Genomic DNA, 26,059 nt, shown 5'->3' on the forward strand with positions numbered 1-26,059 from the left:
AATCGGGAACACCTTGAAACGATGGACCTAAAAAACAAGATCGGATTTGTATCGCTCAGCGGCTTTATTATCCTCGCATTCGTTCTCCTGGCTTTGCTTATCCTCAAACACTATGGCTTTGCGAAAACAGGAAATTGCTCGGGACGAGCAATGTCTAAGGGGGGACGAGTTAAACATGGAACCACCCCAGCGACATCAATTATAGACGGAGCCACCCCGATGCCGTCAACCGTTGGCCCCCACGCATCAGCAGAACATCACGATGACACCCAGACAGCCGAGTCAGCAGCACCCAGCCTGGACACTATCTGCAACCACAGGAATGCGGCGGCATCCGATCACAGCACCAGCACGGAGAATGTAATCGGATCATCGCTAGGCGCTAGGTTAGCAGTTTTAGGGAAAAAGGCAGGACAGTTAGGTCTTTAGCTGTAATAATAAAATCATTCGAGTTCTGATCGTCAAGTAGTGCAGTTGTATTTAAAATTTTTAAAAAGACCTCCTTAGTGTTAAGAAATGTAAGTTATATATATATATATATATATATATATATATATATATATATATATATATATATATATATATATATATATATATATATATATATATATATATATATATATATATATATATATATATATATATATATATATATATATATATATATATATATATATATATATATATATATATATATATATATATATATATATATATATATATATGCTAGAGCCAATATGAGCAAGCAACACAGCAGACACATTTAAATGAAAGTTTTTCGTACAGTTTGCCAAATACACGGCCTAGACAGAGGAAGATATATTCTCGTTCATGTTATTCTTCATCCTTTTAGAAAACACTTTTCAACTTCATTTTAAGATGAGGTGTAATATTATCACGCTTTTATATATCAGTGCTGGCATCTATTTGGAGAGCGTGGTTGTGTGAAATATCTTAGCATTCCAGCCGGCCTTGGTTCGATCCCCATTGACGTCGTATGGACGTTTTTTGGCACAATCCAAAATGAAATGAGAAAAGAAAAAACAGAAAGAGATGTCTGCTCGCATACATACAAACCTTTTCTAAAGCTTTTAATTCAGCTCATTTACGCATTTGACCCTCCATGTTTTCTGCCAACGCTAGTTTTGGTGTAGGTTCCAATTTATGTACCATATTCTGTAATTGATTTTGAGATTTTTTCTAACTCTCAATTTTTTTTTTTAATTTTTCATTTTCTAGCTTGAGATCTTTGAACTGATCAAACTTTGCAGATAAGAATTTCTTTCTTTTATAACCACATGATCCCCATTTGTATACATGAGAATAATGTTTAAAATGGGTGGTAGTGTATATAAACAAAAATTTTCGGATAGGTTTCGAGCTTCGATTGTTGGGTTGATAAGCAACAGCTATCTGGAATATGTTTCTTGAGCAGTTAAAAATCGTACATATAATAGGAAAAAGATGCAATTTTGATACGTCATTCCTGATCGTCTGTTGTATTTTAGTGAAAATGTCTTGAAATTTATATAGAAATGGTCACGTGAGGTTCAGTGCTACGTGTTTTAACTAATCAAGTAACATGCAATATAAATTATCCTTCAATTGTTTACCAAATTGAAGCTGCTTTCAGACCTGCTGATCTGGTAGCGATTAATTTGCCTCCTTAAACCACCATATCACCATCAAACGTCGAAATTGTACATCTGACATCATGGATCTAGATATGTAAAATTCTTAATATGATGGAATATGGCCTCCATACGATCTAATATGAGTTACTGTTGTAATTTAGGCTTTCTTCAGAATATTGCCTTTTCTTGGGCATTTTAAAAGTGTTACCCACGACACACTCAACACAGAAAAACTTTATTTCTGCTATGCGCGAAGGGCACAATAATCAAACTGCAGCGCGCCATGCGGTTGTCATAGAAATCATGTGGACAAAACAACATTATTGAATTGGACAACTGATGATCAAAATTGAGTCCATCAAAATGCGTTAATTTAATGGGTTAGCTATGTAAATCTGATACAAATGGTGTGCAAGCATGATGTATACAATATTTGTAAGTGTTATAATACAGAAAAGGTCTGAATACGTGCGAAATAAAGGGTGTGTCACATCAAATTGCATCACGGAAAAAACGCTGTAGAAATTTAATTTTTAGGAATTATATCTTCAGCTTTCGCTTATAATCAGATAAGAGTGTATAGATCACGTTGGCCATGCTTCACTGTCAATTTTTCGTAAATTTGGAAAAAATGTCGTCGAACGAAAAAGAGCGTCGTGAATTAATCCTGCGCACTCATTTCGAGAATCCGGAGTTGTCACATCGGGACATCGGTAAGATGCTGGGAATCGTCCAATCCACGTTCAGCAGAGTACTAAAACGATACTTCGAGAACCTAACCATCGACCGGAAGGTGAAGAACGGCAAAAATGGATGCTCCGTAAGTGAAAAAGATCACAAGCGCGTAGTTAAGCAGTTTAGACGTGATCCGAGAAGTTCGGTCCGGGATGTCGCCAATAAGCTGAATTTGTCAAGTTCATTCGTCCAGCGGACCAAGCAGCGGGAGGGCCTGCGTACATACAAGGTTCAGAAGGCTCCTAACCGCGACGAAAGGCAAAACATGGTGGGGAAGACGCGAGCCCGGAAGCTGTACACCGAAATGCTGACGAAACCGCATTGCCTGGTAATGGACGACGAAACCTACGTCAAAGCGGACTTTCGTCAGCTGCCGGGCCTGTTGTTCTTCTCCGCAGAGGACAAATTCAGCGTTCCGGAGGAGATTCGCAAGCAGAAACTATCCAAGTTTGCCAAAAAGTACATGGTGTGGCAAGCGATCTGCTCTTGGGGAAAGCGGAGCGCCCCCTTCGTGATGACCGGCACGGTAAACGGGCAGGTTTACCTTAAGGAGTGCCTACAGAAGCGCTTACTACCACTATTGAAGCAGCACGAGGGCCCGACCATCTTCTGGCCGGATCTCGTTTCGTGCCACTATTCAAAGGACGTGTTGGAGTGGTACGAAGCCAACGGGGTCACCTTCGTGCCAAAGGAAATGAACCCGCCCAACGCGCCGGAGCTTCGCCCAATAGAGAAATATTGGGCGATTATGAAGCAGGCCCTCCGGAAGAACCCAAAAGTTGTCAAATCGGAGGCGGACTTCAAGAGAAAATGGATTTCTGTTCAAAAAAAACTACAACCTGACGTTGTACAGAACCTTATGGACGGGGTAAAGAGGAAGGTGCGAGCATACGGGCTTGGACCAAAAGTTGTTTAATAGTTTTTATTTTACTGTCTAAAATTTTCAAAAAGATCGGTCTACTGGGCGAATTTCTACAGCGTTTTTTCCGTGATGCAATTTGATGTGACACACCCTTTAATCATCTGGTAATCGATTAAAAGTTAGCTCGAATGAGGGGCGCATTGACACAAATAGAAGGTGTATTTTTAATCCTTTTTTTTATTTAAATCGTTTATTTTTACAGGCTCAGTTACATAGGTTTAAAGGAGCCGAACTCCTTACTGTATTGTTACTAGTATATAAACATTTTTCCTTAATTCTAATGTTAATAATATAGGAAACCGATTACTCGCGGTCGACTCGAGTTTAGAAGGGTGACATATTTTCTTCAGGAAAAGGAGGGGATATGAGGATATATTGACAATGATCACACTCACACTCTCAATCACACTCATCACACTCAATTCTTAAACCTTATATCTATATCTATATATCTAATATGTATTTACATTTCATCTTATTCTTAAGAAGGGATCCGATCTCTCACAAAGGAAAAGGAAAAGGAAAAACTAAGGGTGTAAGGACAATCACACACGAAGATCGATAGCTTTAAGGAATACATATATTTGGGACATGTAATCAAGGTCTAACCGAGCCAACACGTCTCTCACCGGCATCATGGGCTGCCTTCCTCGGGCCCGAAGGGTGACTACTAAATTCGATCTGGCGACAAGATACAGCTCGCACGACCAAACAACGTGCTCGATGTCGTGGTAACCTTGGCCACAAACACAAAGATTGTTGTCGGCAAGATTAATACGAAAGAGTAGCGCATCTAACGAACAGTGATTGGACATGAGTCGGGAGAAGGTGCGAATAAAGTCCCGACTCAAGTCCAGACTTTTGAACCATGGTTTGAGGCTAACCTTAGGGATAATCGAGTGGAGCCACCGGCCCAATTCATCTTTGAGCGTTTTTTTTTAATCCTTTGAAACATGTGATTCCGTAAAAATATACTATAAAACTACTGTAAATCATGAAAATGACAATTTTATTTATATGTTTTTAAACATTCGAATACCTGATTCGACAAAGGTGTGCTGAATTAGAGCATTCAAAAAAGTGAACAAACCATGATCGTATTTTCGACTAGACAAACCAAAATCATTTACCTTAATTTTGATTCGATTCCACTTTCTATGCGCCTTAGAATATTCCAAATTATGCTATATAATGTTTGTTGGGAAACGGCTCAGGAACGACAAAAAATTACGCTGTTCAGGGGTGAAGACCGCTCGAATCGTTCAATTGTTCCGAAAACATTTGTAATTTTGTGCAATTTGTAATTATCTTGAAAAACGCGACCTGTATTCGGCTTTCCAGTCGGTAAATAGTAGAAAAACTGGATGTTCCAGCAACAGCCAGACACTATGCTCGCATGTTTAACGATTCACAAAGCATCACAAGTAGAAAAATTTGCCAGGGAAGTCAAAGTTGACCAACACGCATAAACAGAACCGCCACTAGTTTGCTACAAAGTGTATGGCTTTGAAAACGAAATGGTATAATGTGGTATTTCCTAACGAAAAAATGCAACTGGAATGATCTGAATCAGAAAGACATCTTGGGGTCAACGCGAAAGTTTGGAAGTGGGAGTCCGATAGTCTGAGTAGCTATTTATTTTTGTTCCAACCCGAATCAACTCAGGAATGTATCTGAAGCTATTGTAAGACGTATTAATTTCGTTGTTCGAGGCGTTTTTTGACGCCGATGATTTAATTTAATGATTTCAGAGGTGTTTACGTCTTGTGTGCGTTATCATCGTCATTTTTCAAATAGGGTACTTAGGAATAATGCTCTCGCCACCAACACACAACACAAATAACAACAAAGGGATATTTAAACCCACTCGAATCTCACCTCTCGGAAATTGATTGGCATGCGTGTGTGCGCACAGGCCGTGATTTTGCAAGACTTCACCGCCACCCTCGGATTTTCTAGCTACGGAACAACCTTTCTCCATTTAATCCTGTGAGCGAGGTGAGTGATAAAAGAACAGCCCTGAATTGCTTGAAATATCGATTAAATCCATTCCTTTGAAGCGTTGCGGAAAATCGCAAAATGTTTCCATTCCTTAAAATGTCAAAAACCGTGCTTGGTTTGGGTGGTTTAATAATAACATTTTCCTGCGTGTCTCGGTGCACCGATAAAACAACTTTACGACGCTTTCCCACCCTCCGATTAAGTACTCAAAGTCAAACATTATAAGCCTGTTTGCAGCACACGGGTGGAAAAAAATCCCATTCAGAAGAAAGCGAGTGTGTGGAACATGAATCCATAACGACGGGGATCATCATGACTCTGTGCTTGCAACGGGTTAGGGCCCGAAACGAACGCGAAAAAAAAGACCCAAACAAAAACCCTCACTCCCACATAATATGTATAAAATTGAAAACGTGCAAAATAGCACCTCACCTTTTTTTTCAAGCGTTCCATAAAATGGCAAAATATAGGTTAACAGGAGCGTGGATTGAGCCACGTCTCAACAAAACATGGAACGCCGAGGAAAATCGGTCTGTGTATGTGAAACGACTAAATTGAGAGCTCATCTGTGTTTTGTTTGTGTTTCCGCTAAACCATTTCCAGCTTTCCGTTGCTCCTCTATACCTGCGATAATTAGAGTCAGATTTATGCACTCTCTAGCAACCATGCCCGGGGCGATGCAAATTGCAGCAGTAGCAGCAGCAGCAGGTGTGTGCATTTCCGCGGAAAGTGCCATCGCCAGCGACTGCAAGAACACTCGGGAGCAACGGTCGTCCGGGCTCACATTCGGTGCGTTCATCTTGAAGATACTTATCAAACCTTCCAAGACCGCCGCCACCGCTTCCTTCGGTACCGTCGACGTCGTCGGCCGGATGGAAATTTCACTGCATTCGAGCCCGCGCGGATTCGGGGAATTCGGTTGGTACTTTTCCGACCCGAGAGAAACTTCGCATCCTTGCGCACCGGGAGTAAATTCGAGACGGTGAAGGCGCCATCGGCGAAAGTCGTCCTTGCTCAAGTTCGGGCCGACATGCCGGCGATTATATAACTTTGAGCTCGCTCGTCGTTTGCATTACGATGAAACTGAAAGTACACTTCCAAATTGGACGAACATGAGACAGAATCTTGTCTTCTTATTTTATTTCCGAGAATAATATTTTTCCACACTCTCACAGTAGAAATTATTTCTGATATTTTGGCCAATGTATAGTGACGGATTTCATGCCAACTCGTCTTAGGAGTTGGCAGCACCATCTCTGATAGCAGTGAAACGTTGTGGGTGTAAATACACTGGTCATTTCTGCAACTTAGCTTGAAAACTTGAAATCTTTGAAAAAGAATACACTACTTTTTAAAAAGGGTCATTTTTTTCTTTATTTTTACAAAAGTTCATGACTCAAAAACTCTAATATCTTAAAAATTCTGGTCAAAAGATGAGATGTAGGAAATTGTTTGAATTAAAAAAAATTAAAGAAAAAATGAACTCAGAAATTAAAAATCATTTTTTTCATAAACCTTTTTTTTAATTTTCAAAAAAAAAAACCAAATGTGAATAGTACTTATAATTTCCAACAAGTCACCCATACCTCGGAAGATGAGAACTTTTACAGGATTACGAGTTAAACATTAATGGTAAATTTAAAAAAAACCATGAAAAAGTTGTTGTTAGGAAAACTTTTTCCCTGTAAAAGTGACTATCTTCCGATGGATGACTTGTTAGAAACTGTTAGGGCTACTCACATCTATTTTCTCAGAATTTAAAAAAAAACATATTTTGAAGAAAAATGAATTAAATTCCCATAAATTTTCAAAGTATTTTTTTTCGATGAAATAAAAACAAATATTTTGATATTTTTTTGTGAAAGCATAAAAATGTTTCTGCATTTCATTTTCTAACCAACAATGTCTCTGAGATGGTGCTGCCAGTGGCTTGTCGAGTTGGGATGAAATTCGTCAAGTACCGTTTTGTCTCAAATTCCGAACAGTGTCGTATTCCAAACATTTTTATGATAAAGCTATTTTTGACGAACTTTGTGGAACATCGAATTTTTATGAATTTTTGAAACTTTTTAGCCACAAATTATGAATCCTGATGTGATTTAATTAATTTAAAAAAAATATTTCTAATTAATTGTCTTTTATATAGTAAATAGGCTCTTTTAATATGTTTGTCGTGTCATGTTCTTGTAATTTTCTGAATTTGCTCATAATTTTCAACAACTTTTCCAAATATTATGCTGTCAAAAAAGTCCTGCGGTATTTTTTTTGAATTTTCATTTGTTCATAAAATTAGTTACAATCATCTGTTTTAAGTCAAATATGCGCCGTTTTGTTCGATGACTTGTTCCCAACGAGATGCCAACTTCATAATACCCCTGTTATAGAAGCTCGCTTCCTTATTGGCAAAAAACTCGGATAGCCAATTTTCACAGGCCTCTTTTGTGGCTAACTTCTGACTACCTAGCTCGTTCGCCATGGACAAAAACAGGTGGTAGTCACTTGGTGCAAGGTCCGGACTATACGGCGGATGCAAAAGAACCTCCCATCCGAGCTCCCGGAGCTTCTGGCGCGTCACCAAAGAAGTGTGTGGCCTGGCGTTGTCCAGACGGAAGACAATGCGGCCTCTGTTTATCAAAGATGGCCTCTTCTTCATGAGTGCTACCTTCAAGCGGTCCAGTTGTTGGCAGTACAGGTTCGAATTGAGCGTTTGGCCACAGGGAAGCAGCTCATAATAGATTATTCCTTGACAATCCCACCAAACACACAGCAGAACCTTCCTGGCCGTTAATGAGGGCTTGGCCACCGTCTGAGCCGCTTCAGCGGGCTTCGACCATGACCGTTTGCGCTTCACGTTGTCGTAAGTGACCCACTTTTCATCGCCAGTCACCATCCGCTTCAGAAACGGGTCGATTTTGTTGCGATTCAGCAGCGATTCACATGCGTCGATACGGTCAAAGATGTTTTTTTTGCGTCAACGTGTGTGGCACCCATACATCGAGCTTCTTTGTGAATCCAAGCTTCTTCAAATGGTTAATAACGGTTTGATGACTTATCCCCAGCTCTTGGCCGATGCTACGGCTGCTACTATGCCGGTCTTTCTCGGCTAATTCAGCGATTTTGTCGCAATTTTCGACGACAGGTCTTCCGGAGCGTGGCGCATCTTCGACGACCTCCACACCAGAACGAAAACGTTGAAACCATCGTTGTGCGGTGGAAATGGAAACTGTATCGGGTCCATAAACTGCACAAATTTTATTGGCAGCTTGAGATGCATTTTTGCCTTTGTCATAGTAGTACTGTAAAATATGTTGGATTTTCTCTTTATTTTGCTCCATATTTGCGACACTATAACTCACGAACGACTTAACCAAACAAAACACTGTCAAGGACTATATTATAGCGCGCAAAAATATATTACCAACAAGCTATAGTATGACTCGATACAATAAATAAAAAAAAATATATATATACTTTAGATATTGCAAATTCAAGTTTTTTCTGTAAATAAAAAAAAGAATACTAATTTTTTTCCTCTGTGTACATTATTTTCAAATTTTAACATCAGTACTCTATAACTCTTTCTAAGACTCTATTTCGGTGCGACTCATAGTTTTTGAGATATTAATTAGAATTAATTATTCTTACTAAAATCGAAGGTTAAACTAGAGCAAAAAAAAATTCCAAATGCTGTGGAAAACTCATATTTCCTCCAACCCAAACGGAATACAAACTAACAATTGAATCAAAAATACATGTTTATAAAATTTGCATTTTTAGGACGATTTCATTTGGGATTGCTCTATATGATTCGATTATATACAATTTTGGACTCTATTATATACAGTTTGAAAAAAAAAAGTTTTACATTTCAAATATGCCTTTTTTCAAGAAAAAATGTGATATTTCAAAATTAAGGTTTGAATTAATTAAAAATAATTAATTTAAAAATGATTTTTGAGGTTTCTAATTGATGGCTCAGAATGATATTACAACGGAATTAGAAAGTATAGGAATTAGATGTCGAAGAACAAATCAAAGAGCGTTTAGCTTCAACTCAATTTATAGAAACAATCAAGTTAATCATGACCTTTTTTGATAAAATTATTGAAATTACTTAAAAGCCACTAACTTTTAAGTCTTCTACTCTGAAAAAACTACTTAATTCTATCAATTTAGGTGTTTCATATAAAATATAAAAAATATAAAATTTAATTTTTTCTCATTCTGTAATCAAAAGCAACAAAAGTGTCTTACGTACTTTTGCGTACTTTTGATTGTATTTGTTTTTTATAGTTTACATGATTTCAGGACCAAGGGCGCTATATTTTGGACATTTTTCCTTGAAACTTCTTCTTTCTTGAAAAAAAAATCACTTTCTCGGACCACCGGTTAACTTTTGAAAATCATATCCCAAAAACGATAAAAATCACATTTCTGATTTTTGGATATCTTATGTAAAAAAAAATCTCAGCTTTCAAGAAAAAATATAAAATACATAGCGCCCTTGGTCCCGGATCCATGTAAACTTTAAAAAACAAATACAGTCAATAATTACGAAACCAAAATCCAATTGTTTTGCGACTATAATATTTTTCAAAAAAATAAATAGACTAGCTAATTGGCTTTAAATTGACATATCAATCTAAATAGGTTCAGTAGTTCAAAAGTTTTTAATTTTTTTTAATTGCAGCTTTTGATGTTCGAAATTTGAGACAAAAGTGTTCGGAATATGAGTCAGTGACAAAAATGGTGTTCGGAATTTGAGACAAATATAATTGAATTTATTTTTAGTTTTTTTTATCATGAATATGTGTTTATAAATCAATTTCTTTGTAGTCTGTTGAAAAACAAGGGTTTATTGTGTTCTAAAATCAAATTAATTTCGCGAAACAGCACCATTTTGAGTAACGAGACGCTGTTCAATGGCCAACAAAGCTTAAGTGTTCGGAATTTGAGACAAAACGGTATCTCATTCCGTAGCTCAAATTATTCATTTTTTTTTGCTCAGTGTGAGAATATTTTTTGTTATATTTTTGGGCTTTTCAAAGACATAATTATTCTGATGAAAATTTTTATTTCCTCTTTAGATGTAGCCGATCACGTTGGCTACCATTACAAATCTATACGAGGGGCTTTTGCGGCGAACAGTCTCCCGCCGTGTCGCCTTAACTTCCGGTTCAGCGTTACCCTATTTTTCCAGGTCCAGAAAAGCCAGTCTTGTAACAGGTCTTTTTAAAATCCCTACGGATGTCTTCACCTCTGCACTACGTGCTACTCCGTTTTTTCCCGAAACTGTGTGGATCACTCGTCCACGTAACCACCGGTTCCGGATATTCTCGTCCACCACAAGCACCAGGTCTCCCACTTCGATCTGTCTTACGTCTTGATACCACTTCGTCCGTCTAATAATAATCTAGTAATAGTCTAATAATAGTCTAGTAATCTTCGATATAACGTACATTTCACTTTCAAAATTGTCCGTTGTATCGAATTGTACGCTATATCGAAGCACAATGAAGTACTCACAAACGTAGTCTATAATACATTATTGTGTTGCTGTTTTAGTACAGTTGATGAATAACTTCAATCAGAAGACGAAGCCAGCCTTTCGCATGATGTTTCCCTTCGTACTGTTTATTAAAGCTTGATTTATTTAGAATCCGGAATCACAAAACCAGCTGTATTTCGGGATTGGTTGAAGATACAAAACTTGTTTTAGCAACATAATACAGATAATTCATTGTTCTATCAGAAAAAAAATATTGAAAAAATTTTTCCTTTACACTTTGGAAATGTGTACGTTATATCGAGGTAAAATGTACGTTATATCGAGTGACGTTATAACGAGGGTACGTTATAACGAGGGTACGTTATATCGGAGTTTCCCTGTATTCGGTATTTTCTAATACCTTTGAGCCATAATTGTCGGCCAAGTCGAGCTTCATTTACAGCAAAGCTTTCCGCTTCATTTGAAACTAAACAAAACCTATAATGTCCAACTTGCATTAAAAAAGTGTTAAAAACAACGAAATATCCCCCTACTTCACCACAATGCTCCCGATAATGTAAATTCAACGTGATATCTTCTTTTTTTCCTGATATTTTGAGAACAAATTCCGAGTAAAAAGGAAACAGAGGAATTTTGAATTTCCGATTTCTGTTAATGAGAACACCTTCTACATGTTATTCTTATATATATCTATGCCACCCTATGGAAAAGGGAAACAAAAACCGAAAATCATACCTGATTCCGCGTGTGGATGTAATTTTAGCTGCTTCGATAATAAGCATTTTGAATGGTTTAATATCAAAAATCAATTAGCTAATTGTTATATTTCGGATTGTGAGTCAACAGAGAAGCGATATTAGGTATGTACGGAAAAGTAAATTCATTTTTGAGTGGAAAATTTCAATTATCGAAACAGATATACTGGTGGGGTAAAACAGACAGTTGCCAGTGGGAGTGAGATGAACTTTGAAAAGTCTGTTTAATCTATTCCTAAGGAATGTCCTGCGTCTATAAATGGAAATCAAATCGCCAAATATGGACTGTTTAGAAGCTGACTGGAACTAGAAGCAAAATAGTTGAGAGTCTGACCGTTTATACTACTGAAAAGCACGGAAACTGGTGAAACTGGAAATGAAGCTAAACGGCGCTGGATGCCTTCTTCTCTAACCCTAAATTATCTATTCAGTTGCACCAGTTGCGAGATACTAACGAGCGTTTTCATGCCCTCGCATCTGCTGCAGATCAGTTTATCTTCGCTTCGAGTGCGGTTTTTTCATCCAACATCTATTTTTTTTTTGCTTGCAGCGAATAAAAGAAGCAGTTTATACATAACAAAAACACGCGCTCGTACAGATGATAATCGAAAGTTGGAAATACAACTCTGGTCGCTAGGATCCCGTTCCGGTCCAATGGTGGCCGCAATTGGGCGCCTTCAGGCGCCCAACTCTCGCTGTCATTCGTTTTTTATCATAATTTATAGCTTGCAAAAGTGCAGTTTCGCTGGTGGTGGAGGTTTCGAGTGACGCTCCGCTACATGAATAGCTGCTGGGACCCGCCGAGTGCAGATTTCAAATGCAGAGTGGCGGACATCCCGCAAATAAAAATGCAATCGAAGCCACAATTGGGAAAAGGGAACAACACACCGTTCTTCGCCGCTTGGGGATAGGTTTCGAATCCGGGAAACAGTTGTCACACATTTGTTTTTGCTTTGTTTTTTATTCGTTTCTGCAAAAACTGTGAAGGCTGAGAATGTTTTTGGAGCAATATTCATTTTTATTCTTCCCGAAGCCATCGTTAGTTATTGTGTGGTGTTCCTACTCTCATTGGGTTCGAATTGCTTTGTGTTTTTTCTCCTGTGATTCGATGTAAGCGAAATATTGTTTGCAGAAACTTGTGCCCATCTGCAATCACTCCCAACAGACAGAAGCATTTGCCGCTCCAAGGGTTAATGTTTTTTTTTTGTTCGCGTAGCACTTGATTGGACAGAAATTTGTTTGGGTGAAATTTACGTGTTTCGCGTTGGAAAAAGGAGACAGTTTTGCGATATAGTTTGGAGCCATAGGAAAACTCAGATGGTGTTCGACAGTGAACGTGTTTCTTTGGTTTTGTCTTCAGATCGATATTGGATCAAGATTTCGGCCATTTGTGGTGCAACATTTATTGGTAACAACAGTTACAACTTTTCAGAAACAGTCTGTCTCATTAAAATGCAGAAATTTATATATAGGAGAGGTGGGGGTAAAACGGACATGTTAAGGAGAACTTCAATTATAACTTTGGAAACTCATGTTTCCCAAAACTTTGATGCAGTTTTTTGCATTTCAATATACTGGTTTTTCTAGCTAATTAGCCAAATATTTAACAAAAAGTGTTTTTCCATGTTTTTTACTAAAATTAAAACAGACCGAAAAGTACAACTTTTTTTTCAATGCGGATATAATGGACATGTAGTGGGGGTAATATGGACAGGTTTGTAATACATGAAGCGTAGAGGTTTATCGATCGCGAGAGGAATAATTATATTCAACCAAGGGATTAACTCATCACGAATGTCCATTAAATGATGAATCAATCGAATTAACTCACCTAGAAGTGATATCGTGCTTTTCAGTAGTATAATTTGTATTTCTTTGTATTTGCCAACAGATGATTTCCATCCCAATGACATTAGTACTTAAACTAACTTAAACTAACAACACAAATTTTAAAACTGACAACACCGTAAGCTAACAAAAAAATCGTCTAAATTCGAGCTTATTCGATTCTTGTGATACATTGAAATCAAACACAAAGTAACACTTATTGAAAACACGACACATACTCCGCACTGGTTCATGTAGGCCATAGTTCGTTCTAGCATGAGGTATGATGAAAAATGAGTGTGATCGTAGATGACGACGACGGGTGTTAATGTGCAGCCTACTGAGCAGTATAGGACAATCGATATTGCCCTGCAAAAGATTTGCAACGAAGCATGCTTTCGTTACCTTGCGTCTCGCGGCCAATTGTTCCAGGTTGATGAGCTTACACCGGCTTGTGTAGCTTGGCAAATTCAAAGGATCCCTCCAGCTGAGGTGACGAAGTGCAAACCTGATGAATTTCCTTTGAACAGATTCAATGCGTTGTGTTCCATTTTGGTAGTGCGGTGACCAAGCAATGGATGAGTATTCCAGGACATGACGCACAATTGAACAATATAAGGCTTTTAGGCAGTAAACGTCCTTAAATTTTTTGGCAAAGCGAAAAAGAAACCCCAATTGCGAAGTGGCTTTAGATACAGCATATGTGACGTGATCTTTGAAACTCATTTTAGCGTCGATCAGAATCCCCAAGTCCTTGACTATTGATTCGCGTTTGAGTTGTACGCCTGCCAATGTGTAGTCAAAGCAGAAGAGTGTGTGTTTACGCCCGAATGAAATAACGGAGCACTTCGACACGTTAAGCGACATACGGTTCGTTAGACACCATTCGGCAAAAGCTTCCAATTGTTGTTGCAGGAATAATGCGTCTCGCGGTTGCTGTATCACGTAGTAGAGCTTCAGGTCATCGGCATACGAGAGTTTCAGACATTTCATAGTGAAGTTGACATCGTTCATGTACAGCAGGAACAAAAATGGTCCTAGGTGACTGCCCTGCGGAACACCAGACCAAACCGGAAACGGTGATGAAACATGATCTCCAATTTTGACTGCCATGCTACGACCAGTGAGATACGATCGGATCCAGATGACCATTTGGTTACTCATTCCAAGTTTGTCAAATTTAGCTACTGCTATTCGATGATTCATCTTATCAAACGCTGCGGATAAGTCGGTGTAGATTGCGTCTACTTGTAGTCCATTCTCAATTTGATGTATCACGAACGAGGTGAAGCACGTCAAGTTAGTGGTCGTGGAACGCTTAGGCATAAATCCGTGTTGTTCCAATGAGATATACTGTGAACACCTTTGCATTAACGCCTGAAGCACGATCAGCTCAAACAACTTCGAGGTGGCACATAATGCAGCAATACCTCGATAGTTCGAAACGCTCCGTTTGCATCCTTTCTTATATACTGGAAAAACATACGACTCTTTCCAGCATCTCGGGAATACACCGGAAGATAAGGACAGATTGAACAGTGTCGCTAAAGGTGACGCAAGTGTGTCTACACAACCTTTCAAGACGAGTGATGGAATGCCGTCCGGACCACATCCTGTGGAGGTTTTCATGTTCTTAGTTGCTGTAATTACCATGTCGTCAGTGATAACAAAATCCAGCTCAGAAGCAAGAAGTCGAGGTACGTTTCTGGTAGAAGCAGCAACATCCTGCGGATCGATGTGTTCATTGACAAACACATTACTGAACTGAGAGCGAAACAGGTCAGCGATGTCGGTAGTCGTATCAGCTTCCAATAAACCGTTGGTCAACGTAGATGGTAGACCGGATTCCTTACGTTGGTCTTTGACGTAACGCCAAAATCCTTTAGGATTTACCTTAAGGCGTCTCTGCAGACGGTCTTGATAAGCACTGAAGTGACGATTATTGAGCTGTTTATACTCAGCATTCGTCTTTAGATATTTCGCTCTTGTTTAGTCCGTACGGTGCTTGCTGAACTGTCTTAAAGCAGACTGCTTCACTCTTTTAAGATACTTCAGGGCACTATTTGACCAGGCAGGCTTGGTATCCTCACGTTTCATCTTCAATGGAACAAACTGATCGATTGCATACAGCAGAATACTCGACATGATCGATGCAGCGAGGTTAGCGTCACAGCCTTGAAATACATCTATCCACTCGATTTGTGCGAGGAAATTGTTCATCGCGGTAAAATCAGTTTTACTGAAATCGTACGAAACACTTTCAGAAGCATCGTGAAATTGTCGGAAAGGTTTCAAATTGAGATTCACCAGTATAGGAGGATGATGTCGCACTATTTTAACAAGTGGTGATGGTCCTTGCATGACTGTGCAGTGCTCACATAGTTCTTCGTTGACGAAGCACAGATCAAGTATGCGATCGTTTTCATTTTTGATTCCTATCATTTGCCTCAGTCCAGCGGTGCAATAGGAATCAAGCAGTTCTTGTGATGTCAAGCAGATCGAGGATTGAGAAGAAACCGGGTAGAGAAAACCATGCGAGTTATGCTGCCAAGAGATTGAGCTCAAGTTGAAGTCGCCCAGGATCATAATGTTGTCTCTCGGTTCTAGTTGTGAAACAACCCAATAGAGAGAGTCAAGATGTTGGTTGATCAAAGGTCCATCGTTTACCCTATCAGGAGGCATGTAAACTACGCACAAGTAAAGTGTAGCGTCCAAAGTGGTAATAGCGATCCACAGATGCTCTACCGTCGAGCAACTCGGAGGATTGAGCGTACGGGATTTGATCCTTGAGTGAACAGCCAACAATACACCACCTCCCGTGCGTTTGTTACTATTCAGCGACGAACGATCCTGCCTGTAGACGGAGTAAGAGTTGTCGAACAGCTGACTTGATGCAGTGTTTCCATTGAGCCAGGTTTCGGAAAAGACGTAAATGTCGTAGGAGCCATCACTCAGAGCCAATTGGTACTCTACGAGAGAGCTGTTGATACCACCAACGTTTTGGTAGTAAATTAAGATATCCGAGGAATCAGGACTGCCATTTCTCTGTTGTTGCTCATTCCTGTGGGGTGAGTAGACATCAGAACAAGGTTTGCCGTTCCTTATGGAGTACTTGCCATGGGAGGCAGATCGGAAGACCCCTTCGTCAACACTATACTCAGGGCCGGGACGACTTGAAGGACAAGAGTGAAGGTACTGTGGCTGTTCGAAGATAGTTGGCACGACTGAGCAAGGTGAGTCAGGGGCTTCCTTACTGCTTTGTGTCGAGCGTCCCGGGTCGGATAACGGTGTTCTTTCAAGATGATGAGAAGAATCAGAGGTGACATCTGTTTTTTGTTTCGCAGTCCTACTGGGTGAATGTACATCAGGGCGAGAATTACCATTACCAAGTGAATACTTGCCATGGAAAACAGTTCGGAAGACCCCTTCGTCAACACTATACTCAGGGCCGGGACGACTTGAAGAATAAGAGCGAAGGTACTGTGGCTATTCGAAGATAATTGGCACGACTGAGCAAGGTGATTCAGGGACTTCCTTACTGCTTTGTGTCGAGCGTCCCGGGTCGGATGATGGTGTTCTTCCAAGATGAAGAGACGAATCTGAGGTGACATCTGTTTTCTGTTTCGCAGTCCTGCTGGGTGAATGTACATCAGGACAAGAATTACCATTACCTAGTAAATACTTGCCATGAAAGACAGTTCGGAAGACCTCTTCGTCAACGCTATACTCAGGGCCGGGACGACTTGAAGGACAAGAGCGAAGGTACGGTGGCTGTTCGAAGGTAGTTGGCACGACTGAGCAAGGTGATTCAGAGGCTTCCTTACTGCTTTGTGCTCTACGTCCCGGGTCGGATAACGGTGTTCCTTCGAGATGATGAGGCGACGATACGTAGAAAGTTAGTTGCTATGTAGAGTAATCAACCATCTTGTTACGTCTGTCTCGCTGGCTGATGTAAACCGGGCATTCGCTACTCCAGGCAGAGTGCTCGACGTCAATATTTAGCTTTCGTTCTACTCGTATTTTTTCGCAGTTAGCGCATTTTTCTGTACGAGATTTACACTCTTTAACTTGATGGTTTCCACTGCATATAGGGCAAGTCACAATTTCTGCCTTGCAGTCGGCCATCTTGTGATTAAACCCACAACACTTGTAACACCTAGTGACCTGAAGCCCATCATAAACGGACAGATTCTCAAGTATTTTGCTTTTGGCTCCGGTCAGCTTCTAAACAGTCCATATTTGGCGATTTGATTTCCATTTATAGACGCAGGACATTCCTTAGGAATAGATTAAACAGACTTTTCAAAGTTCATCTCACTCCCACTGGCAACTGTCTGTTTTACCCCACCAGTATATCTATTACGATAATTGAAATTTTCCACTCAAAAATGAATTTACGTTTCCGTACATACCTAATATCGCTTCTCTGTTGACTCACAATCCGAAATATAACCATTAGCTAATTGATTTTTGATATTAAACCATTCAAAATGCTCATTATCGAAGCAGCTAAAATTACATCCACACGCGGGATCAGGTATGATTTTCGGTTTTTGTTTCCCTTTTCCATAGGGTGTCATAGAATATTTAAGAATAATATGTAGAAGGTGTTCACATTAACAGAAATCGGAAATTCAAAATGTAACTATACAAATCAACCACCTGTCCATATTACCCCCATTGTCCGTATTACCCGCGGTTCCCCTATATTTGCCTGTGTGTATAATCCTTGAATATCAGCTGTCAAGTGATGTAGATTATGCAGATGTGCAATATACGCTCCATGTATCGATAGAAATTACGCAAAGAAGTAAATTTTGCTTTTTACGAAATGTCCTAAGCAAATAGTGACGAATTTGGAATCCCATATGGCAACCGTTAACCACGTAAGAAGTTTTTTTTTGATCCACGGAAAAGATGACTCAACCCTTTATAAGGCCGTGGCAACTATATTACCACCAACAAAAAAAAATTCGTTTCGCTGCACTTGGAATATTATTTCAATGTTTTACTTAACTAAAAACTCCTAATGGTATCTGGCAATACTACAATTATTTTGGGCTGCCAATTTTATTGTAAACGTACTGTTCAGGATCTACTGTGTGAGATCGTGCAGTTTTTTCATTAAAATAAATGGTGTATTTGATAAAAAATTCAAATTTATTTTTTTTCCTTGAAACTCTATATATATATAAAAAAAATCGCTACACTTGAAACATTGTAAATCGCTGAAATAATCAGTATCGCTGCACTAGAAATATGGTTTTGATTTTTGCATAACCTTTAAAGGCGAATGAACTGCAAAGTTTCAAGCCTCTCTAATACAAACAAGGAAGGCATAACCAAAGAGGCGAACGAACCGAAGAGTTTAAAGCCTCTTTAATTTAACATCGTCGTCGTCGCTCAACCAAAGGCGCGATAAAGTGAATTTACAAGGCAGTGTTTTTGGGGTGAACGGACCGTGGCAACTATATTGCCATCAATTTTTTCAACTGTTTCAATAATTGATTTCTTATCAATTGTAAATAAGTGTTATTCTTCATGTAAGGATTACTTTTTTTCCAAATATATATTTTTGTTAAGGCTCATAAGCGTTAGCCTGACAGGGCCGGGAGTACAATATTTTGACAATATTTCTTATTAGCTATGTTAGTAATTTGTCGCGGTTGGCTCGAGGTTTGTATTACAGTTTATTGTCATAATCGGGATGTTGTAGTCTCCAATGCACTGTACATATGCCCGACACGGGATACTCCCTATTGGGATGCAGCTGACCGTTAATCAGCAACGCCCCCCTAGTTTGTACCCCATATCTAACGTGGTGCGTCTTCTCGATTCGAGGAATCCATGTGCGAGGAGATGCGCGTTTAGGTTGTAGTTATTGGACATAAGCCGAGAGATATCACGCGAATGAAATCACGACCTACATTCAATCCATTGAACCATGCACTCGGGATGATTGTGTGTAGCCAACGACCGAACTCATCCTCACTCCACATGCGCTGCCAACTAACGAGTGTGTGCTGGCGAGGAATGTGGGAAAATTCATTATAAGCAATTTGCCTTTCAAAAAGTGTGCCTTCTGAAGCGCCCACCTTAGCTAGCGAGTCCGCTTTCTCATTCCCCGGAATCGAGCAATGAGAGGGAACCTATGCTAAGGTAATCTTGAATAATTTTTCTAATAAGCTGGACTGCCTGAAAAAATAAAATAGTGGTCGATGGACAATGTTTCAATGATCGCCAGTGCGTAGTATATCGCACCCAGTTCAGCGACATACACGGAACAAGGATCTTTGAGTTTGAAAGAGGCACTGGAATTTTCATGCCGGAGCCAGTGGACCCGCTTGTGTATGAACCGTCAGTAAATAACATTTTATCAGATCTAACATTCCCATATTCTGCCGAAAATATCGGCGGAATAGAATCGGAGCGTAGATGATCTGGGATTCCATGGATTTTTTGTCGCATGGACAGATCAAAAATGACAGAAGAATTGCAAAAGTATGGGAAGCAAACTTGGTTGGAGATGCCTGATGAAGGGTGCACCCTACGGAAAAGGTACTCATGGTATAAAGACATAAAACTCGACTGAGGAGTCAGTTGTAGTAGATTTTCGAAGTTATCAATCACCAATGGATTCATGATCTTGCAACGGATGAGAAATCTGTAGGATAATTCTGTGAACCGAAGAGTAAGCGGGGGTACTCCTGCCAAAACTTCGAGACTCATCGTATGTGTCGAATGCAAACACTCCATGGCTATACGCAAGCAACGATATGCTCTCCAGCTTGAGAATATGAATCCTGGCAGCTGATCGGAAGCAAAAACTGCCATATTTCAACACTGATAATTTCGTTGTTTCGTACAACTGAATGAGGTCTCCTGGATGGGCACCCCACCATGTTCCGGTAATTGTTTGGAGAAAATTGATTCTTTGCTGGCCTTTCTGTTTCAGATACGCAATGTGTCTTCCCCAGGTACATTTAGAATCTAAATATACACCGAGGTATTTGAAAAACTTAGAGTGCATGATCGTTTTGCCGGATAAGTGAAGCTGGAATTGGGCGGGTTCGTGCTTCCTAGAAAAAAACGACCATTTCAGTTTTCTCCGTACAGAATTCGACACCCAGCTTAAGGGCTCACGTAAACAGATTGTTCAGGGTATCTTGCAACGACTTTTGCAGAACGACGGGATTAGTACCCGTAATGGAGATAACTCCATCGTCTACAAGTTGTCTCAGCGTGCAGTCTCTAGTTAGACAATCATCCATATCATTGACGTAAAAACTGTACAAATGGGGGCTTAGGCAGGAGCCTTGCGGTAGACCCATAAAACTGTAACGAGAAGATTTCGAGCTGCCATGAGAAAAAATCATGTGCTTTGCTGACAGTAAATTGTACAGGAAATTATTGAGAATTGGTGAAAGTCCACGATTATGAAGCTTCTCTGAGAGAATTTCCATGGAAACTGAATCAAATGCCTCTTTGATATCAAGAAAAATAGAAACCATTTGTTCTTTACGAGCAAATGCAATTTGAATTTCAGAAGATAGCAGCGCGAGACAATCATTCGTCCCTTTACTCCGGCGGAAGCCAAACTGTGTATTTGACAGCAAATTGGTCGTTTCGACCCACTTGTCCAAACGAAGTAGAATCATTTTCTCTAACAATTTACAGATACAGGATAACATTGCAATCGGCCTATACGAGTCACTCTCACTTTTCTCCAGTCATGCGGGACAATATTCAGCTCCAGAAACTTGTTGAACAAGTTCGGCAAACGCTGTTTTGCCGAGTCGGGAAGATTCTTCAACAAGTTGAATTTAATCTTGTCCGAGCCCGGAGCTGAATTGTTACATGAGAGAAGGGCAATTGAGAATTCCACCATCGAAAAATTCTCATAATCGCTTTGAAGTGGAATGTCGCGTACGACGTTTTGTGCAGGAACGGTGTCGGGGCAAACCTTCCTTGCAAAGTTAAAAATCCAACGGTCAGAGTATTCCTCACTTTCATTTGTATGGTTCCAGCCACGCATTTTCCTAGCCGTATACCAAAGAGTGCTCATAGCGGTCTTCCTCGACAAACTATTGACGAAGTTCCGCCAATATCCACGCTTTTTTGCTTTAATCAAACCTTTTAGTTTGGCTTCTAGAGCTTGGTACTTTCGAAACCATTCCACTAATCCAGTTTTCCTGAATTTTTTGAAAGCGGATGATTTTTCAAGGTAGACCTTTGAACCCTCCTTGTCCCACCAAAGTGATGGAGGACGACGTCGGAAAGTGGTAGTCGGTACACGTTTCTTTTGAGCTTGAAGTGCGCTGTCGTATATCAAACTCGATATAAAGTTATACTTTTCGAGTGGAGGAAGCTCATGCATTGAAACTAGAGGCGATCTGGCGTAGCGGTAACATCCATACCTCTCACGAGAAGGGTCACGAGTTCAATTCTCACTCCCGACATTCTTCCGAAATGGAAGGTAAAAGTGACGAACCAGCCAAATGTGTTGAAAGTCACTATAATACAGAAATTAATAAAAAAAAATGCATTGAAAAAATTGCTTCAGATATTATTTCCGCAAATTTTCTCCAGTCAATATTCTTCGTGAGGTCATACGAAATATTGACTGACTCACGAGAGTTTGATTCATTAGCGATCGATAAAATTATTGGTAGGTGATCACTACCGTGGGGATCTTGGATTACCTTCCACATGCAATCCAGGGAGAGTTTTTTTTTTATCCCATTTTTTTATTTTAAGGCTCATTAGCATTTTAGCTGTAACAGAGCCGAATTTTAATCGTGTACATGTCACATGGTTATCATATATCTATAAATTAGCACATTACACAGTTGCCATTCACCAGTATTCCTTCTATACCATTACATATAGTACATTCACACAGTAGCCATTTAGGCGTAAGAGTATTCTTTCTGTTCTTCCATTATCCAGTTGGACCACCGGACAGCGGAGACAGTTGTTTGATCATTGTTGAGTTATTTATAGAACAGCAGCCCGATGTGTCTTGCAGAGCAGAGCAGTTGTATGGATGAATCGATCTTATTTCGACCGTGGATCTCCATCTCCATCGCTGATGATTGTTGCGTGGACGTAGCTATTCTGTAACAACACAAAGATGGTCAATGAGGGTCCTGAGTTTTGAACTCACGATCGATCGCTTACTAAGCGAACGCGCAACCAATGTGGCTACTGAGACCCCCTGGTCCAGGGAGAGTTGAAGACATTAATTTTTTATAATGATCACTTGACACATTAAATGTTAGTACAACACCAACTGTAGTTAAAAAAAATATAATATTTGCACTGCTAGAATGTTTCTTCGTAGCGCAACGGTTTTCCGGAGCATTGGTAGCAAGATAAATAGTATTCTCCACTCTCCGAATGGGCATACCCGTAAGGCATCATTATCAATATTTGCAGTGAAGTGAGAGATAGGAGATCCCGTCTTTTTCACACTTCTCTATTCCGACCGAATCCCCTTAGCATAATACCGGAATCGTAATCCTCGCCGGGAATTAGTCTCATTTCCATACATCCATCCAGTAAACCGGAACTTGTTCCGGTCCTTAAGCTGCTCGGTAGTTTTTATTTTCCTTCTTTCTATGCACAATAGAGTCAGTGGAAAATTTTCACACTCTACCGAGCGACAGCTTTCTCCAATTTTTTGTTCGCTCCTTTTTTCCCGCTCCGTTTGGCCGGCAAAGCCCCTTTGGGTGCCTTGGAAATCGTTTCTAGCTGTCGGCTTTATATCAGCGCTTTTCAGTGCTCCACAGTCGAACCGTTTAGCTCTCAAGATAACGAGGCTATGCGCGGAACAAGCAGTTATAGCAACGGTTGAAAGGTACTCCGAGTACGTGCGGGATATGGTAGCGTGGCGAAAAAAAGAAGAATCCACCCCCAAACCAGAGGTTCGACTGAAAGGATTCGTAATGCAGGATTTGTTTTGGGTAAACCAAAAACACATAACGATCCGCATACATACCTACGTGTGCCGGCGCTCTGATGGCGACGGGCCAGAACCAGAACAGATAGAAGCGTTTTATATTTCCCCAGCGATTGCAAAATCGTTTTCTGTGGCTCGTTGCTGCCGAGATTTTTCATCTCCCACCGAGGGAGTTCTCCGGGGCTCTGGAACGAGTACCTGCCAAAAACAACACCCGAAACATAACACCCCATCGAGCGCCGAAGAAACAAAGACAAAAAAGGAATACAAAATCAGAAAACTTTAAAAATCGTTCCCAATTCCAGAAGATCCAGAAAGTCTGGGAAATATTGTTTCCCCTAGGATACATCTGCGCGAAGTTGGTTCGGTTTTACGATTATTTTTATTCACTTCCCAAACCCTCGGTGAGTCGCTCTTGTTCAAGTGGACCGAAAATTCTTTCTACTCCGTCTCGAAACAAGCCACATCATCATCCACAGCAGCTCTATCAGCTTCCGAGAGCGCTGGCAAAGTTTTCCGCCCCACGAATGTAAGCAATATCATTTCTAGCGAATTATTCCCACATGGGTCCCAGAGGGAATATTAACAGATTGGGGTTCCACACATCGGAATCGTCCCGGTCACCACTCGCTGCCAATTTGCATAATGCGCTCGAGTTGGCTGCCAACAACCATTCGCCTCTTCGTTGTCAACCTAACCAATCACCCGGTAACGGTTTCCAGGGCCACTACAGATCCGTGTCCGTGTCCCGGTGTGTGTGTTCATTGTTGCTCTGTCATATCCGACGATGACTCGGTACTCGGTACAGTTTGAATTCGAACCGAACTAGCGCTTCTGGCCAGCAACCATTTCACTCACCTGTGGCAAGAAAGGCGGAATATGCCAAAACTCTACACAACGGATGCGCTCAGTTCAGAGGAGGACTTTTCGGCTATATCCAATGGGAAAAGTTTTTTTTCTAGTCAAGGCAAACGGGGAAAGCGGTGAAGCGTCAGCAAATATATACCCACAGCCAGCAGTTTTCCGAATGGGGGATCCCTACTGGGAAATTCGCAGGGGCCAAAGATGATTTGTATGGTGGCGAAATTCCAAACAACAAAATTAATCTTGCATGTTTTGCCGGGCGCTGGACTTTTCCTCGGGCTAATTGCTTAAGCCATTTGGACCGAAACGGGGTGGAAAATTGATTCCGCTCACGGAAAGGTTAGAGGAAGGCTCTTTGTTGAGGGTGGAGGAAGTCGGGATCATATTGATGTTCAACTTTTTGTGTTGTTTAGTTTCCTATTGCTTTTCATCAAATACAATTGAGGAAATTCCTATAACAGAAGGTATATTGTGGTAATCATTAGACAAAAAGACAACTCTCATGTGTATGAACCATTTGAGAATAATAAACGTGTATTTTTGATGAACAAATTTTGGTTTTATTTGCATGTACCGGCTAATGTAAATTCAGATAAATATTATGCTACAGATGTATTCTCCATCTAAAACATAATAGAATGAATAAGAAAGATTACCCAAGAAAAATTCTTCAGAATTATATTAATTTTTTAAGACCTCTCAATCCACATATTTGCTTTGGAAAGTATCAACATCTAGAATTGAAATCGTCCACTGATGATTCAACAAGAGCCAAAGGTTGTACGGCTCATGACAACTCTACACGAGCTGATGATTGCGCCGGCTAGTGATCATTCTATCCTGGATTCCTCGAGTCAAGAAAGACGCACCACGCTAGATATGGGGTGCAGACTAGGGGGGCGTTGCGGATTAACGGTCAGCTGCATCCCAATAGGAAGTATCCCGTGTCGGGCACACGTACAGAGCATTGGAGACAGTAACATCCCAATTACGAGAACACTTGTAATACTAACCTCGAGCCGACCGCGAGTAATCGGTTACATATTACTAACATAGATAATAAGAAAAACTGTTAAAATATTGAACTCCGGCCCCATCAGGCTAACGCCATAGCTGCCTTGATAAAAATATATATTTTGGAAAAAAAATATTAAAAGGGAATATTTACTATGAAAAAGACAATAACTTAGAAATATGTTTCAAAATATCTCGAGAATGGCTGCATTTAGAAGGAGATTTATAATGAGCTTTTTTGTTTTAAATCACATCAGAAATCATAATTTGTGGCTAAAAATGATTGTTAACATACAAAAATTCGAAGTTTCGGAAATTCATAAAAATTCGATGTTCCACAAAGTTCGTCAAAAATAGTTTTACCATCTTGGACCCATTTTTTTAATTTTCTACATGACTTCTATTTTATATGAAAAAATTTAAAAAATATTAAAAAATGTGTATTTTGGATATTGCAAATAAAAGTTTTTTTTTGTAAATAAAAAAAAGAGTACTAATTTTTTTTCTCAGTGTATATTTTTTCATGTTTAGACATCAATACTCTATAACTCTTTCTAAGACACTATTTCGGTACGACTAATAGTTTTTTAAATATAAATTATCAAAGATTTCTCCTACTAAAATCGATACGCCCTTTTCAAAAGTTACGCTTGAGTCAAAAAAATCCCAATTGCTGTGGAACACTCATATTTCCTCCAACCCAAACGGAATACAAACTTTCATTCGAATCAAAAATACATGTTTTTAAAATCTGCATTTTTTGGACGATTTCATTTGGAATTGCACAATTATAACAATAGGACTAAATTGCAACTCGGTTTGATATAATCATGATCA

General features: G+C 39.8%; 1 protein-coding gene across 12 annotated transcripts in view; it reads right to left on the minus strand.

Moving 5' to 3' along the window:
- The window catches only part of LOC129770678 (collagen alpha-1(XVIII) chain), a 742,307-nt gene that overhangs the window by 294,030 nt on the left and 422,218 nt on the right, over positions 1 to 26,059 (minus strand). The gene's annotated exons all lie outside the window — the stretch shown is intronic.

The sequence above is a fragment of the Toxorhynchites rutilus genome, chromosome 2 (assembly GCF_029784135.1).
Source record: "Toxorhynchites rutilus septentrionalis strain SRP chromosome 2, ASM2978413v1, whole genome shotgun sequence".
Taxonomy (NCBI): domain Eukaryota; kingdom Metazoa; phylum Arthropoda; class Insecta; order Diptera; family Culicidae; genus Toxorhynchites; species Toxorhynchites rutilus.